The sequence below is a fragment of the Macaca fascicularis genome, chromosome 11 (genome assembly GCF_037993035.2).
Source record: "Macaca fascicularis isolate 582-1 chromosome 11, T2T-MFA8v1.1".
In the NCBI taxonomy this organism is placed as follows: Eukaryota; Metazoa; Chordata; class Mammalia; order Primates; family Cercopithecidae; genus Macaca; species Macaca fascicularis.
In genome coordinates, this window is record NC_088385.1 from 41,762,645 (window position 1) to 41,778,494 (window position 15,850).

The following is a 15,850-nucleotide window of genomic DNA, read 5'->3' on the forward strand; positions in this document are numbered from 1 at the left end:
TCTCTTTGCTAGCCTTATTTCTGTGGAATCTGAGAACAGATATTTCGGATCCCTTTGAAGACTATAGGGCCAAAGGAAATATCCTCCGATAACAAAGAGAAAGAAGTTTTCTGAGAAACTTCTTTGTGTTCTGTGAAATCGTCTCACAGAGTTACAGCTTTCCCCTCAAGAAGCCTTTCGCTAAGACAGTTCTTGTGGAATTGGCAAAGTGATATTTGGAAGCCCATAGAGGGCTATGGTGAAAAAGGAAATATCCTCAGATGAAATCTGGAAAGAAGCTTTCTGAGAAACTGCTTAGTGTTCTGTGAATTCATCTCACAGAGTTACATCTGTGTTTCGTAGATCTCTTTGCTAGCCTTATTTCTGTGGAATCTGAGAACAGATATTTCGGATCCCTTTGAAGACTATAGGGCCAAAGGAAATAGCCTCCGATAACAAAGAGAAAGAAGCTTTCTGAGAAACTTCTTTGTGTTCTGTGAAATCATCTCACAGAGTTACAGCTTTCCCCTCAAGAAGCCTTTCGCTAAGACAGTTCTTGTGGAATTGGCAAAGTGATATTTGGAAGCCCATAGGGGGCTAAGGTGAAAAAGGTAATATCCTCAGATGAAATCTGGAAAGAAGCTTTCTGAGAAACTGCTTAGTGTTCTGTGAATTCATCTCACAAAGTTACATCTGTATTTCGTGGATCTCTTTGCTAGCCTTCTTTCTGTGGAATCTGAGAACAGATATTTCGGATCCCTTTGAAGACTATAGGGCCAAAGGATATATCCTCCGATAACAAAGAGAAAGAAGCTTTCTGAGAAACTTCTTTGCGTTCTGTGAAATCATCTCACAGAGTTACAGCTTTCCCCTCAAGAAGCCTTTCGCTAAGACAGGTCTTGTGGAATTGGCAAAGTGATATTTGGAAGCCCATGGAGGGCTATGGTGAAATAGGAAATATCCTCAGATGAAATCTGGAAAGAAGCTTTCTGAGAAACTGCGTAGTGTTCTGTTCATTCATCTCAGAGAGTTACATCTGTATTTCGTGGATCTCTTTGCTAGCCTCTTTCTGTGGAATCTGAGAACAGACATTTCGGATCCCTTTGAAGACTATAGGGCCAAATGAAATATCCTCCGATAACAAAGAGAAAGAAGCTTTCTGAGAAACTTCTTTGTGTTCTGTGAAATCATCTCACAGAGTTACACCTTTCCCCTCAAGAAGCCTTTCGCTAAGACAGTTCTTGTGGAATTGGCAAAGTGATATTTGGAAGCCCATAGATGGCTAAGGTGAAAAAGGTAATATCCTCAGATGAAATCTGGAAAGAAGCTTTCTGAGAAACTGCTTAGTGTTCTGTGAATTCATCTCACAGAGTTACATCTGTATTTCGTGGATCTCTTTGCTAGCCTTCTTTCTGTGGAATCTGAGAACAGATATTTCGGATCCCTTTGAAGACTATAGGGCCAAAGGAAATATCCTCCGATAACACAGAGAAAGAAGCTTTCTGAGAAACTTCTTTGTGTTCTGTGAAATCATCTCACAGAGTTACAGCTTTCCCCTCAAGAAGCCTTTCGCTAAGACAGTTCTTGTGGAATTGGCAAAGTGATATTTGGAAGCCCATAGAGGGCTATGGTGAAAAAGGAAATATCCTCTGATGAAATCTGGAAAGAAGCTTTACGAGAAACTGCTTAGTGTTCTGCGAATTCATCTCACAGAGTTACATCAGTGTTTTGTAGATCTCTTTGCTAGCCTTATTTCTGTGGAATCTGAGAACAGATATTTCCGATCCCTTTGAAGACTATAGGGCCAAAGGAAATATCCTCCGATAACAAAGAGAAAGAAGTTTCTGAGAGACTTCTTTGTGTTCTGTGAAATCATCTCACAGAGTTACAGCTTTCCCCTCAAGAAGCCTTTCGCTAAGACAGTTCTTGTGGAATTGGCAAAGTGATATTTGGAAGCCCATAGAGGGCTATGGTGAAAAAGGAAATATCCTCAGATGAAATCTGGAAAGAAGCTTTCTGAGAAATTGCTTAGTGTTCTGTGAATTCATCTCACAGAGTTACATCTGTGTTTCGTACATCTCTTTTCAAGCCTTATTTCTGTGGAATCAGAGAACAGATATTTCGGATCCCTTTGAAGACTATAGGGCCAAAGGAAATATCCTCTGATAACAAAGAGAAAGAAGCTTTCTGAGAAACTTCTTTGTGTTCTGTGAAATCATCTCACAGAGTTACAGCTTTCCCCTAAAGAAGCCTTTCGGTAAGACAGTTCTTGCGGAATTGGCAAAGTGATATTTGGAAGCCCATAGAGGGCTATGGTGAAAAAGGAAATATCCTCAGATGAAATCTGGAAAGAAGCTTTCTGAGAAACTGCTTAGTGTTCTGTTAATTCATCTCACAGAGTTATATCTGTATTTCGTGGATCTCTTTGCTAGCCTTCTTTCTGTGGAATCTGAGAACAGATATTTCGGATCCCTTTGAAAACTATAGGGCCAAAGGAAATATCCTCCGATAACAAAGAGAAAGAAGCTTTCTGCGAAACTTCTTTGTGTTCTGTGAAATTATCTCACAGAGTTACAGCTTTCCCCTCAAGAAGCCTTTCACTAAGACAGTTTTTGTGGAATTGGCAAAGTGATATTTGGAAGCCCATAGAGGGCTATGGTGAAAAAGGAAATACCCTCAGATGAAATCTGGAAAGAAGCTTTCTGAGAAACTGCTTAGTGTTCTGTGAATTCATCTCACAGAGTTACATCTGTGTTTCGTAGATCTCTTTGCTAGCCTTATTTCTGTGGAATCTGAGAACAGATATTTCGGATCCCTTTGAAGACTATAGGGCCAATGAAATATCCTCCGATAACAAAGAGAAAGAAGCTTTCTGAGAAACTTCTTTGTGTTCTGTGAAATCATCTCACAGAGTTACAGCTTTTCCCTCAAGAAGCCTTTCGCTAAGACAGTTTTTGTGGAATTGGCAAAGTGATATTTGGAAGCCCATAGAGGGCTATGGTGAAAAAGCAAATATCCTCAGATGAAATCTGGAAAGAAGCTTTCTGAGAAACTGCTCTGTGATGTGTGACTTCCACTCACAGAGGTACATCTGTATTTCGTGGATCTCTTTGCTAGCCTTATTTCTGTGGAATCTGAGAACAGATATTTCGGATCCCTTTGAAGACTATAGGGCCAAAGGAAATATCCTCCGATAACAAAGAGAAAGAAGCTTTGTGAGAAACTTCTTTCTGTTCTGTGAAATCATCTCAGAGAGTTACAGCTTTCCGTTCAAGAAGCCTTTCGCTAAGACAGTTCTTGTGGAATTGGCAAAGTGATATTTGGAAGCCCATAGAGGGCTATGGTGAAAAAGCAAATACCCTCAGATGAAATCTGGAAAGAAGCTTTCTGAGAAACTGCTCTGTGATGTGCGACTTCCACTCACAGAGTTACGTCTGCATTTCGTGGATCTCTTTGCTAGCCTTATTTCTGTGGAATCTGAGAACAGATATTTCGGATCCCTTTGAAGACTATAGGGCCAAAGGAAATATCGTCCGATAACAAAGAGAAAGAAGCTTTCTGAGAAACTTCTTTGTGTTCTGTGAAATCATCTCACAGAGTTACAGCTTTCTCCTCAAGAAGCCTTTCGCTAAGACAGTTCTTGTGGAAATGGCAAAGTGATATTTGGAAGCCCATAGAGGGCTATGCTGAAAAAGGAAATATCCTCAGATAAAATCTGGAAAGAAGCTTTCTGAGAAACTGCTTAGTGTTCTGTGAATTCATCTCACAGAGTTACATCTGTGGTTCGTAGATCTCTTTGCTAGCCTTATTTCTGTGGAATCTCAGAACAGATATTTCGGATCCCTTTGAAGACTATAGGGCCAAAGGAAATATCCTCCGACAACAAAGAGAAAGAAGCTTTCTGAGAAACTTCTTTGTGTTCTGTGAAATCATCTAGCAGAGTTACAGCTTTCCCCTCAAGAAGCCTTTCGGTAAGACAGTTCTTGTGGAATTGGCAAAGTGATATTTGGAAGCCCATAGAGGGCTATGGTGAAATAGGAAATATCCTCAGATGAAATCTGGAAAGAAGCTTTCTGAGAAACTGCTTAGTGTTCTGTTCATTCATCTCACAGAGTTACATCTGTATTTCGCGGATCTCTTTGCTAGCCTTATTTCTGTGGAATCTGAGAACAGATATTTCGGATCCCTTTAAAGACTATAGGGCCAAAGGAAATATCCTCCGATAACAAACAGAAGGAAGCTTTCTGAGAAAATTCTTTGGGTTCTGTGAAATCATCTCACAGAGTTACAGCTTTTCCCTCAAGAAGCCTTTCGCTAAGACAGTTTTTGTGGAATTGGCAAAGCGATATTTGGAAGCCCCTAGAGGGCTATGGTGAAAAAGCAAATATCCTCAGATGAAATCTGGAAAGAAGCTTTCTGAGAAACTGCTCTGTGATGTGTGACTTCCACTCACAGAGGTACATCTGTATTTCGTGGATCTCTTTGCTAGCCTTATTTCTGTGGAATCTGAGAACAGATATTTCGGATCCCTTTGAACACTATAGGGCCAAAGGAAATATCCTCCGATAACAAAGAGAAAGAAGCTTTCTGAGAAACTTCTTTGTGTTCTGTGAAATCATCTCACACAGTTACAGCTTTCCCCTCAAGAAGCCTTTCGCTAAGACAGTTCTTGTGGAATTGGCAAAGTGATATTTGGAAGCCCATAGAGGGCTATGGTGAAAAAGGAAATATCCTCAGATGAAATCTGGAAAGAAGCTTTCTGAGAAACTGCTTAGTGTTCTGTGAATTCATCTCACAGAGTTACATCTGTGCTTCGTAGATCTCTTTGCTAGCCTTATTTCTGTGGAATCTGAGAACAGATATTTCGGATCCCTTTGAAGACTATAGGGCCAAAGGAAATATCCTCCGATAACAAAGAGAAAGAAGCTTTCTGAGAAACTTCTTTGTGTTCTGTGAAATCCTCTCACAGAGTTACACCTTTCCCCTCAAGAAGCTTTTCGCTAAGACAGTTCTTCTGGAATTGGCAAAGTGATATTTGGAAGCCCATAGAGGGGTAAGGTGAAAAAGGTAATATCCTCAGATGAAATCTGGAAAGAAGCTTTCTGAGAAACTGCTTAGTGTTCTGTGAATTCATCTCACAGAGTTACATCTGTATTTCGTGGATCTCTTTGCTAGCCTTCTTTCTGTGGAATCTGAGAACAGATATTTCGGATCCCTTTGAAGACTATAGGGCGAAAGGAAATATCCTCCGATAACAAAGAGAAAGAAGCTTTCTGAGAAACTTCTTTGTGTTCTGTGAAATCATCTCACAGAGTTACAGCTTTCCCCTCAAGAAGCCTTTCGCTAAGACAGTTCTTGTGGAATTGTGAAAGTGATATTTGGAAGCCCATAGAGGGCTATGGTGAAAAAGGTAATATCCTCAGATGAAATCTGGAAAGAAGCTTTCTGAGAAACTTCTCTATGATGTGTGACTTCCACTCACAGAGTTACATCTGTATTTCGTGGATCTCTTTGCTAACCTTATTTCTGTGGAATCTGAGAACAGATATTTCGGATCCCTTTGAAGACTATAGGGCCAAAGGAAATATCCTCCGATAACAAAGAGAAAGAAGCTTTCTGAGAAACTTCTTTGTGTTCTGTGAAATCATCTCACAGAGTTACAGCTTTCCTCTCAAGAAGCCTTTCGCTAAGACAGTTCTTGTGGAATTGGCAAAGTGATATTTGGAAGCCCATAGAGGGCTATGGTGAAAAAGGAAATATCCTCAGATGAAATCTGGAAAGAAGCTTTCTGAGAATCTGCTCTGTGATGTGTGACTTCCACTCACAGAGTTACATCTGTATTTCGCGGGTCTCTTTGCTAGCCTTATTTCTGTGGAATCTGAGAACAGATATTCCGGATCCCTTTGAAGACTATAGGGCCAAAGTTAATATCCTCCGATAACAAAGAGAAAGAAGCTTTCTGAGAAACTTCTTTGTGTTCTGTGAAATCATCTCACAGAGTTACAGCTTTCCCCTCAAGAAGCCTTTCGCTAAGACAGTTCTTGTGGAATTGGAAAGAGATATTTGGAAGCCCATAGAGGGCTAGGGTGAAAAAGGTAATATCCTCAAATGAAATCTGGAAAGAAGCTTTCTGAGAAACTTCTCTATGATGTGTGACTTCTACTCACAGAGTTACATCTGTATTTCGTGGATCTCTTTGCTAGCCTTATTTCTGTGGAATCTGAGAACAGATATTTCGGATCCCTTTGAAGACTATAGGGCCAAAGGAAATATCCTCCGATAACAAAGAGAAAGAAGCTTTCTGGGAAACTTCTTTGTGTTCTGTGAAATCATCTCACAGAGTTACAGCTTTCCCCTCAAGAAGTCTTTCGCTAAGACAGTTCTTGTGGAATTGGCAAAGTGATATTTGGAAGCCCATAGAGGGCTATGGTTAATAAGCAAATATCCTCAGATGAAATCTGGAAAGAAGCTTTCTGAGAAACTGCTCTGTGATGTGTGACTTCCAATCACAGAGTTACATCTGTGTTTCGCGGATCTCTTTGCTAGCCTTATTTCTGTGGAATCTGAGAACAGATATTTCGGATCCCTTTGAAGACTATAGGGCCAAAGGAAATATCCTCCGATAACAAAGAGAAAGAAGCTTTCTGAGAAACTTCTTTGTGTTCTGTGAAATCATCTCACAGAGTTACAGCTTTCTCCTCAAGAAGCCTTTCGCTAAGACAGTTCTTGTGGAATTGGCAAAGTGATATTTGGAAGCCCATAGAGGGCTATGCTGAAAAAGGAAATCTCCTCAGATGAAATCTGGAAAGAAGCTTTCTGAGAAACTGCTTAGTGTTCTGTGAATTCATCTCACAGAATTACATCTGTGGTTCGTAGATCTCTTTGCTAGCCTTATTTCTGTGGAATCTGAGAACAGATATTTCGGATCCCTTTGAAGACTATAGGGCCAAAGGAAATATCCTCCGACAACAAAGAGAAAGAAGCTTTCTGAGAAATTTCTTTGTGTTCTGTGAAATCATCTCACAGAGTTACAGCTTTCCCCTCAAGAAGCCTTTCGGTAAGACAGTTCTTGTGGAATTGGCAAAGTGATAATTGGAAGCCCATAGAGGGCTATGGTGAAAAAGCAAATATCCTCAGATGAAATCTGGAAAGAAGCTTTCTGAGAAACTGCTCTGTGATGTGGGACTTCCACTCACAGAGTTACGTCTGTATTTCGTGGATCTCTTTGCTAGCCTTATTTCTGTGGAATCTGAGAACAGATATTTCGGATCCCTTTGAAGACTATAGGGCCAAAGGAAATATCCTCCGATAACAAAGAGAAGGAAGCTTTCTGAGAAAATTCTTTGGGTTCTGTGAAATCATATCACAGAGTTACAGCTTTTCCCTCAAGAAGCCTTTCGCTAAGACAGTTTTTGTGGAATTGGCAAAGTGATATTTGGAAGCCCATAGAGGGCTATGGTGAAAAAGCAAATATCCTCAGATGAAATCTGGAAAGAAGCTTTCTGAGAAACTGCTCTGTGATGTGTGACTTCCACTCACAGAGGTACATCTGTATTTCGTGGATCTCTTTGCTAGCCTTATTTCTGTGGAATCTGAGAACAGATATTTCGGATCCCTTTGAAGACTATAGGGCCAAAGGAAATATCCTCCGATAACAAAGAGAAAGAAGCTTTCTGAGAAACTTCTTTGTGTTCTGTGAAATCATCTCACAGAGTTACAGCTTTCCCCTCAAGAAGCCTTTCGCTAAGACAATTCTTGTGGAATTGGCAAAGTGATATTTGGAAGCCCATAGAGGGCTATGGTGAAAAAGGAAATATCCTCAGATGAAATCTGGAAAGAAGCTTTCTGAGAAACTGCTTAGTGTTCTGTGAATTCATCTCACAGAGTTACATCTGTGCTTCGTAGATCTCTTTGCTAGCCTTATTTCTGTGGAATCTGAGAACAGATATTTCGGATCCCTTTGAAGACTATAGGGCCAAAGGAAATAGCCTCCGATAACAAAGAGAAAGAAGCTTTCTGAGAAACTTCTTTGTGTTCTGTGAAATCCTCTCAAAGTGTTACACCTTTCCCCTCAAGAAGCTTTTCGCTAAGACAGTTCTTCTGGAATTGGCAAAGTGATATTTGGAAGCCCATAGAGGGGTAAGGTGAAAAAGGTAATATCCTCAGATGAAATCTGGAAAGAAGCTTTCTGAGAAACTGCTTAGTGTTCTGTGAATTCATCTCACAGAGTTACATCTGTATTTCGTGGATCTCTTTGCTAGCCTTCTTTCTGTGGAATCTGAGAACAGATATTTCGGATCCCTTTGAAGACTATAGGGCGAAAGGAAATATCCTCCGATAACAAAGAGAAAGAAGCTTTCTGAGAAACTTCTTTGTGTTCTGTGAAATCATCTCACAGAGTTACAGCTTTCCCCTCAAGAAGCCTTTCGCTAAGACAGTTCTTGTGGAATTGGTAAAGTGATATTTGGAAGCCCATAGAGGGCTATGGTGAAAAAGGTAATATCCTCAGATGAAATCTGGAAAGAAGCTTTCTGAGAAACTTCTCTATGATGTGTGACTTCCACTCACAGAGTTACATCTGTATTTCGTGGATCTCTTTGCTAACCTTATTTCTGTGGAATCGGAGAACAGATATTTCGGATCCCTTTGAAGACTATAGGGCCAAAGGAAATATCCTCCGATAACAAAGAGAAAGAAGCTTTCTGAGAAACTTATTTGTGTTCTGTGAAATCATCTCACAGAGTTACAGCTTTCCTCTCAAGAAGCCTTTCGCTAAGACAGTTCTTGTGGAATTGGCAAAGTGATATTTGGAAGCCCATAGAGGGCTATGGTGAAAAAGGAAATATCCTCAGATGAAATCTGGAAAGAAGCTTTCTGAGAATCTGCTCTGTGATGTGTGACTTCCACTCACAGAGTTACATCTGTATTTCCCGGGTCTCTTTGCTAGCCTTATTTCTGTGGAATCTGAGAACAGATATTTCGGATCCCTTTGAAGACTATAGGGCCAAAGTTAATATCCTCCGATAACAAAGAGAAAGAAGCTTTCTGAGAAACTTCTTTGTGTTCTGTGAAATCATCTCACAGAGTTACAGCTTTCCCCTCAAGAAGCCTTTCGCTAAGACAGTTCTTGTGGAATTGGAAAGAGATATTTGGAAGCCCATAGAGGGCTAGGGTGAAAAAGGTAATATCCTCAGATGAAATCTGGAAAGAAGCTTTCTGAGAAACTTCTCTATGATGTGTGACTTCTACTCACAGAGTTACATCTGTATTTCGTGGATCTCTATGCTAGCCTTATTTCTGTGGAATCTGAGAACAGATACTTCGGATCCCTTTGAAGACTATAGGGCCAAAGGAAATATCCTCCGATAACAAAGAGAAAGAAGCTTTCTGGGAAACTTCTTTGTGTTCTGTGAAATCATCTCACAGAGTTACAGCTTTCCCCTCAAGAAGTCTTTCGCTAAGACAGTTCTTGTGGAATTGGCAAAGTGATATTTGGAAGCCCATAGAGGGCTATGGTTAATAAGCAAATATCCTCAGATGAAATCTGGAAAGAAGCTTTCTGAGAAACTGCTCTGTGATGTGTGACTTCCAATCACAGAGTTACATCTGTATTTCGCGGATCTCTTTGCTAGCCTTATTTCTGTGGAATCTGAGAACAGATATTTCGGATCCCTTTGAAGACTATAGGGCCAAAGGAAATATCCTCCGATAACAAAGAGAAAGAAGCTTTCTGAGAAACTTCTTTGTGTTCTGTGAAATCATCTCACAGAGTTACAGCTTTCTCCTCAAGAAGCCTTTCGCTAAGACAGTTCTTGTGGAATTGGCAAAGTGATATTTGGAAGCCCATAGAGGGTTATGCTGAAAAAGGAAATCTCCTCAGATGAAATCTGGAAAGAAGCTTTCTGAGAAACTGCTTAGTGTTCTGTGAATTCATCTCACAGAGTTACATCTGTGGTTCGTAGATCTCTTTGCTAGCCTTATTTCTGTGGAATCTGAGAACAGATATTTCGGATCCCTTTGAAGACTATAGGGCCAAAGGAAATATCCTCCGACAACAAAGAGAAAGAAGGTTTCTGAGAAATTTCTTTGTGTTCTGTGAAATCATCTCACAGAGTTACAGCTTTCCCCTCAAGAAGCCTTTCGGTAAGACAGTTCTTGTGGAATTGGCAAAGTGATAATTGGAAGCCCATAGAGGGCTATGGTGAAAAAGCAAATATCCTCAGATGAAATCTGGAAAGAAGCTTTCTGAGAAACTGCTCTGTGATGTGGGACTTCCACTCACAGAGTTACGTCTGTATTTCGTGGATCTCTTTGCTAGCCTTATTTCTGTGGAATCTGAGAACAGATATTTCGGATCCCTTTGAAGACTATAGGGCCAAAGGAAATATCCTCCGATAACAAAGAGAAGGAAGCTTTCTGAGAAAATTCTTTGGGTTCTGTGAAATCATATCACAGAGTTACAGCTTTTCCCTCAAGAAGCCTTTCGCTAAGACAGTTTTTGTGGAATTGGCAAAGTGATATTTGGAAGCCCATAGAGGGCTATGGTGAAAAAGCAAATATCCTCAGATGAAATCTGGAAAGAAGCTTTCTGAGAAACTGCTCTGTGATGTGTGACTTCCACTCACAGAGGTACATCTGTATTTCGTGGATCTCTTTGCTAGCCTTATTTCTGTGGAATCTGAGAACAGATATTTCGGATCCCTTTGAAGACTATAGGGCCAAAGGAAATATCCTCCGATAACAAAGAGAAAGAAGCTTTCTGAGAAACTTCTTTGTGTTCTGTGAAATAATCTCACAGAGTTACAGCTTTCCCCTCAAGAAGCCTTTCGCTAAGACAGTTCTTGTGGAATTGGCAAAGTGATATTTGGAAGCCCATAGAGGGCTATGGTGAAAAAGGAAATATCCTCAGATGAAATCTGGAAAGAAGCTTTCTGAGAAACTGCTTAGTGTTCTGTGAATTCATCTCACAGAGTTACATCTGTGCTTCGTAGATCTCTTTGCTAGCCTTATTTCTGTGGAATCTGAGAACAGATATTTCGGATCCCTTTGAAGACTATAGGGCCAAAGGAAATAGCCTCCGATAACAAAGAGAAAGAAGCTTTCTGAGAAACTTCTTTGTGTTCTGTGAAATCATCTCACAGAGTTACAGCTTTCCCCTCAAGAAGCCTTTCGCTAAGACAGTTCTTGTGGAATTGGCAAAGTGATATTTGGAAGCCCATAGAGGGCTAAGGTGAAAAAGGTAATATCCTCAGATGAAATCTGGAAAGAAGCTTTCTGAGAAACTGCTTAGTGTTCTGTGAATTCATCTCACAGAGTTACATCTGTATTTCGTGGATCTCTTTGCTAGCCTTCTTTCTGTGGAATCTGAGAACAGATATTTCGGATCCCTTTGAAGACTATAGGGCCAAAGGAAATATCCTCCGATAACAAAGAGAAAGAAGCTTTCTGAGAAACTTCTTTGAGTTCTGTGAAATCATCTCACAGAGTTACAGCTTTCCCCTCAAGAAGCCTTTCGCTAAGACAGTTCTTGTGGAATTGGCAAAGTGATATTTGGAAGCCCCTAGAGGGCTATGGTGAAATAGGAAATATCCTCAGATGAAATCTGGAAAGAAGCTTTCTGAGAAACTGCGTAGTGTTCTGTTCATTCATCTCACAGAGTTACATCTGTATTTCGTGGATCTCTTTGCTAGCCTCTTTCTGTGGAATCTGAGAACAGACATTTCGGATCCCTTTGAAGACTATAGGGCCAAATGAAATATCCTCCGATAACAAAGAGAAAGAAGCTTTCTGAGAAACTTCTTTGTGTTCTGTGAAATCATCTAACAGAGTTACACCTTTCCCCTCAAGAAGCCTTTCGCTAAGACAGTTCTTGTGGAATTGGCAAAGTGATATTTGGAAGCCCATAGAGGGCTAAGGTGAAAAAGGTAATATCCTCAGATGAAATCTGGAAAGAAGCTTTCTGAGAAACTGCTTAGTGTTCTGTGAATTCATCTCACAGAGTTACATCTGTATTTCGTGGATCTCTTTGCTAGCCTTCTTTCTGTGGAATCTGAGAACAGATATTTCGGATCCCTTTGAAGACTATAGGGCCAAAGGAAATATCCTCCGATAACACAGAGAAAGAAGCTTTCTGAGAAACTTCTTTGTGTTCTGTGAAATCATCTCACAGAGTTACAGCTTTCCCCTCAAGAAGCCTTTCGCTAAGACAGTTCTTGTGGAATTGGCAAAGTGATATTTGGAAGCCCATAGAGGGCTATGGTGAAAAAGGTAATATCCTCAGATGAAATCTGGAAAGAAGCTTTCTGAGAAACTTCTCTATGATGTGTGACTTCCACTCACAGAGTTACATCTGTATTTCGTGGATCTCTTTGCTAGCCTTATTTCTGTGGAATCTGAGAACAGATATTTCGGATCCCTTTGAAGACTATAGGGCCAAAGGAAATATCCTCCGATAACAAAGAGAAAGAAGCTTTCTGAGAAACTTCTTTGTGTTCTGTGAAATCATCCACAGAGTTACAGCTTTCCACTCAAGAAGCCTTTCGCTAAGACAGTTCTTGTGGAATTGGCAAAGTGATATTTGGAAGCCCATAGAGGGCTAGGGTGAAAAAGGTAATATCCTCAGATGAAATCTGGAAAGAAGCTTTCTGAGAAACTTCTCTATGATCTGTGACTTCTACTCACAGAGTTACATCTGTATTTCGTGGATCTCTTTGCTAGCCTTATTTCTGTGGAATCTGAGAACAGATATTTCGGATCCCTTTGAAGACTATAAGGCCAATTAAATAGCCTCCGATAACAAAGAGAAAGAAGCTTTCTGAGAAACTTCTTTGTGTTCTGTGAAATCATCTCACAGAGTTACAGCTTTCCCCTCAAGAAGCCTTTCGCTAAGACAGTTCTTGTGGAATTGGCAAAGTGATATTTGGAAGCCCATAGAGGGCTAAGGTGAAAAAGGTAATATCCTCAGATGAAATCTGGAAAGAAGCTTTCTGAGAAACTGCTTAGTGTTCTGTGAATTCATCTCACAGAGTTACATCTGTATTTCGTGGATCTCTTTGCTTGCCTTCTTTCTGTGGAATCTGAGAACAGATATTTCGGATCCCTTTGAAGACTATAGGGCCAAAGGAAATATCCTCCGATAACAAAGAGAAAGAAGCTTTCTGAGAAACTTCTTTGTGTTCTGTGAAATCATCTCACAGAGTTACAGCTTTCCCCTCAAGAAGCCTTTCGCTAAGACAGTTCTTGTGGAATTGGCAAAGTGATATTTGGAAGCCCATAGAGGGCTGTGGTGAAATAGGAAATATCCTCAGATGAAATCTGGAAAGAAGCTTTCTGAGAAACTGCGTAGTGTTCTGTTCATTCATCTCAGAGAGTTACATCTGTATTTCGTGGATCTCTTTGCTAGCCTCTTTCTGTGGAATCTGAGAACAGACATTTCGGATCCCATTGAAGACTATAGGGCCAAATGAAATATCCTCCGATAACAAAGAGAAAGAAGCTTTCTGAGAAACTTCTTTGTGTTCTGTGAAATCATCTAACAGAGTTACACCTTTCCCCTCAAGAAGCCTTTCGCTAAGACAGTTCTTGTGGAATTGGCAAAGTGATATTTGGAAGCCCATAGAGGGCTAAGGTGAAAAAGGTAATATCCTCAGATGAAATCTGGAAAGAAGCTTTCTGAGAAACTGCTTAGTGTTTTGTGAATTCATCTCACAGAGTTACATCTGTATTTCGTGGATCTCTCTGCTAGCCTTCTTTCTGTGGAATCTGAGAACAGATATTTCGTATCCCTTTGAAGACTATAGGGCCAAAGGAAATATCCTCCGATAACACAGAGAAAGAAGCTTTCTGAGAAACTTCTTTGTGTTCTGTTAAAACATCTCACAGAGTTACAGCTTTCCCCTCAAGAAGCCTTTCGCTAAGACAGTTCTTGTGGAATTGGCAAAGTGATATTTGGAAGCCCATACAGGGTTATGGTGAAAAAGGTAATATCCTCAGATGAAATCTGGAAAGAAGCTTTCTGAGAAACTTCTCTATGATGTGTGACTTCCACTCACAGAGTTACATCTGTATTTCGTGGATCTCTTTGCTAGCCTTATTTCTGTGGAATCTGAGAACAGATATTTCGGATCCCTTTGAAGACTACAGGGCCAAAGGAAATATCCTCCGATAACAAAGAGAAAGAAGCTTTCTGAGAAACTTCTTTGTGTTCTGTGAAATCATCCACAGAGTTACAGCTTTCCCCTCAAGAAGCCTTTCGCTAAGACAGTTCTTGTGGAATTGGCAAAGTGATATTTGGAAGCCCATAGAGGGCTATGGTGAAAAAGGAAATATCCTCAGATGAAATCTGGAAAGAAGCTTTCTGAGAAACTTCTCTGTGATGTGTGACTTCCACTCACAGAGTTACATCTGTATTTCGCGGGTCTCTTTGCTAGCCTTATTTCTGTGGAATCTGAGAACAGATATTTCGGATCCCTTTGAAGACTATAGGGCCAAAGGAAATATCGTCCGATAACAAAGAGAAAGAAGCTTTCTGAGAAACTTCTTTGTGTTCTGTGAAATCATCTCACAGAGTTACAGCTTTCCCCTCAAGAAGCCTTTCGCTAAGACAGTTCTTGTGGAATTGGCAAAGTGTAATTTGGAAGCCCATAGAGGGCTAGGGTGAAAAAGGTAATATCCTCAGATGAAATCTGGAAAGAAGCTTTCTGAGAAACTTCTCTATGATCTGTGACTTCTACTCACAGAGTTACATCTGTATTTCGTGGATCTCTTTGCTAGCCTTATTTCTGTGGAATCTGAGAACAGATATTTCGGATCCCTTTGAAGACTATAAGGCCAATTAAATAGCCTCCGATAACAAAGAGAAAGAAGCTTTCTGAGAAACTTCTTTGTGTTCTGTGAAATCATCTCACAGAGTTACAGATTTCCCCTCAAGAAGCCTTTCGCTAAGACAGTTCTTGTGGAATTGGCAAAGTGATATTTGGAAGACCATAGAGGGCTATGGTGAAAAAGGAAATATCCTCAGATGAAATCTGGTAAGAAGCTTTCTGAGAAACTGCTTAGTGTGCTGTGAATTCATCTCACAGAGTTACATCTGTGTTTCGTAGATCTCTTTGCTAGCCTTATTTCTGTGGAATCTGAGAACAGATATTTCGGATCCCTTTGAAGACTATAGGGCCAAAGGAAATATCCTCCGATAACAAAGAGAAAGAAGCTTTCTGAGAAACTTCTTTGTGTTCTGTGAAATCATCTCACAGAGTTACAGCTTTCCCCTCAAGAAGCCTTTCGCTAAGACAGTTCTTGTGGAATTGGCAAAGTGATATTTTGAAGCCCATAGAGGGCTATGCTGAAAAAGCAAATATCCTCAGATGAAATCTGGAAAGAAGCTTTCTGAAAAACTGCTTAGTGTTCTGTGAATTCATCTCACAGAGTTACATCTGTGTTTCGTAGATCTCTTTGCTAGCCTTATTTCTGTGGAATCTGAGAACAGATATTTCCGATCCCTTTTAAGAGTATAGGGCCAAAGGAAATATCCTCCGATAACAAAGAGAAAGAAGCTTTCTGAGAAACTTGTTTGTGTTTTGTGAAATCATCTCACAGAGTTACAGCTTTCCCCTCAAGAAGCCTTTCGCTAAGACAGTTCTTGTGGAATTGGCAAAGTGATATTTGGAAGCCCAAGGAGGGCTACGGTGAAAAACGAAATGTCCTCAGATGAAATCTGGAAAGAAGCTTTCTGAGAAACTGCTTAGTGTTCTGTGAATTCATCTCACAGAGTTACATCTGTGTTTCGTAGATCTCTTTGCTAGCCTTATTTCTCTGGAATCTGAGAACAGATATTTCGGATCCCTTTGAAGACTATAGGGCCAAAGGAAATATC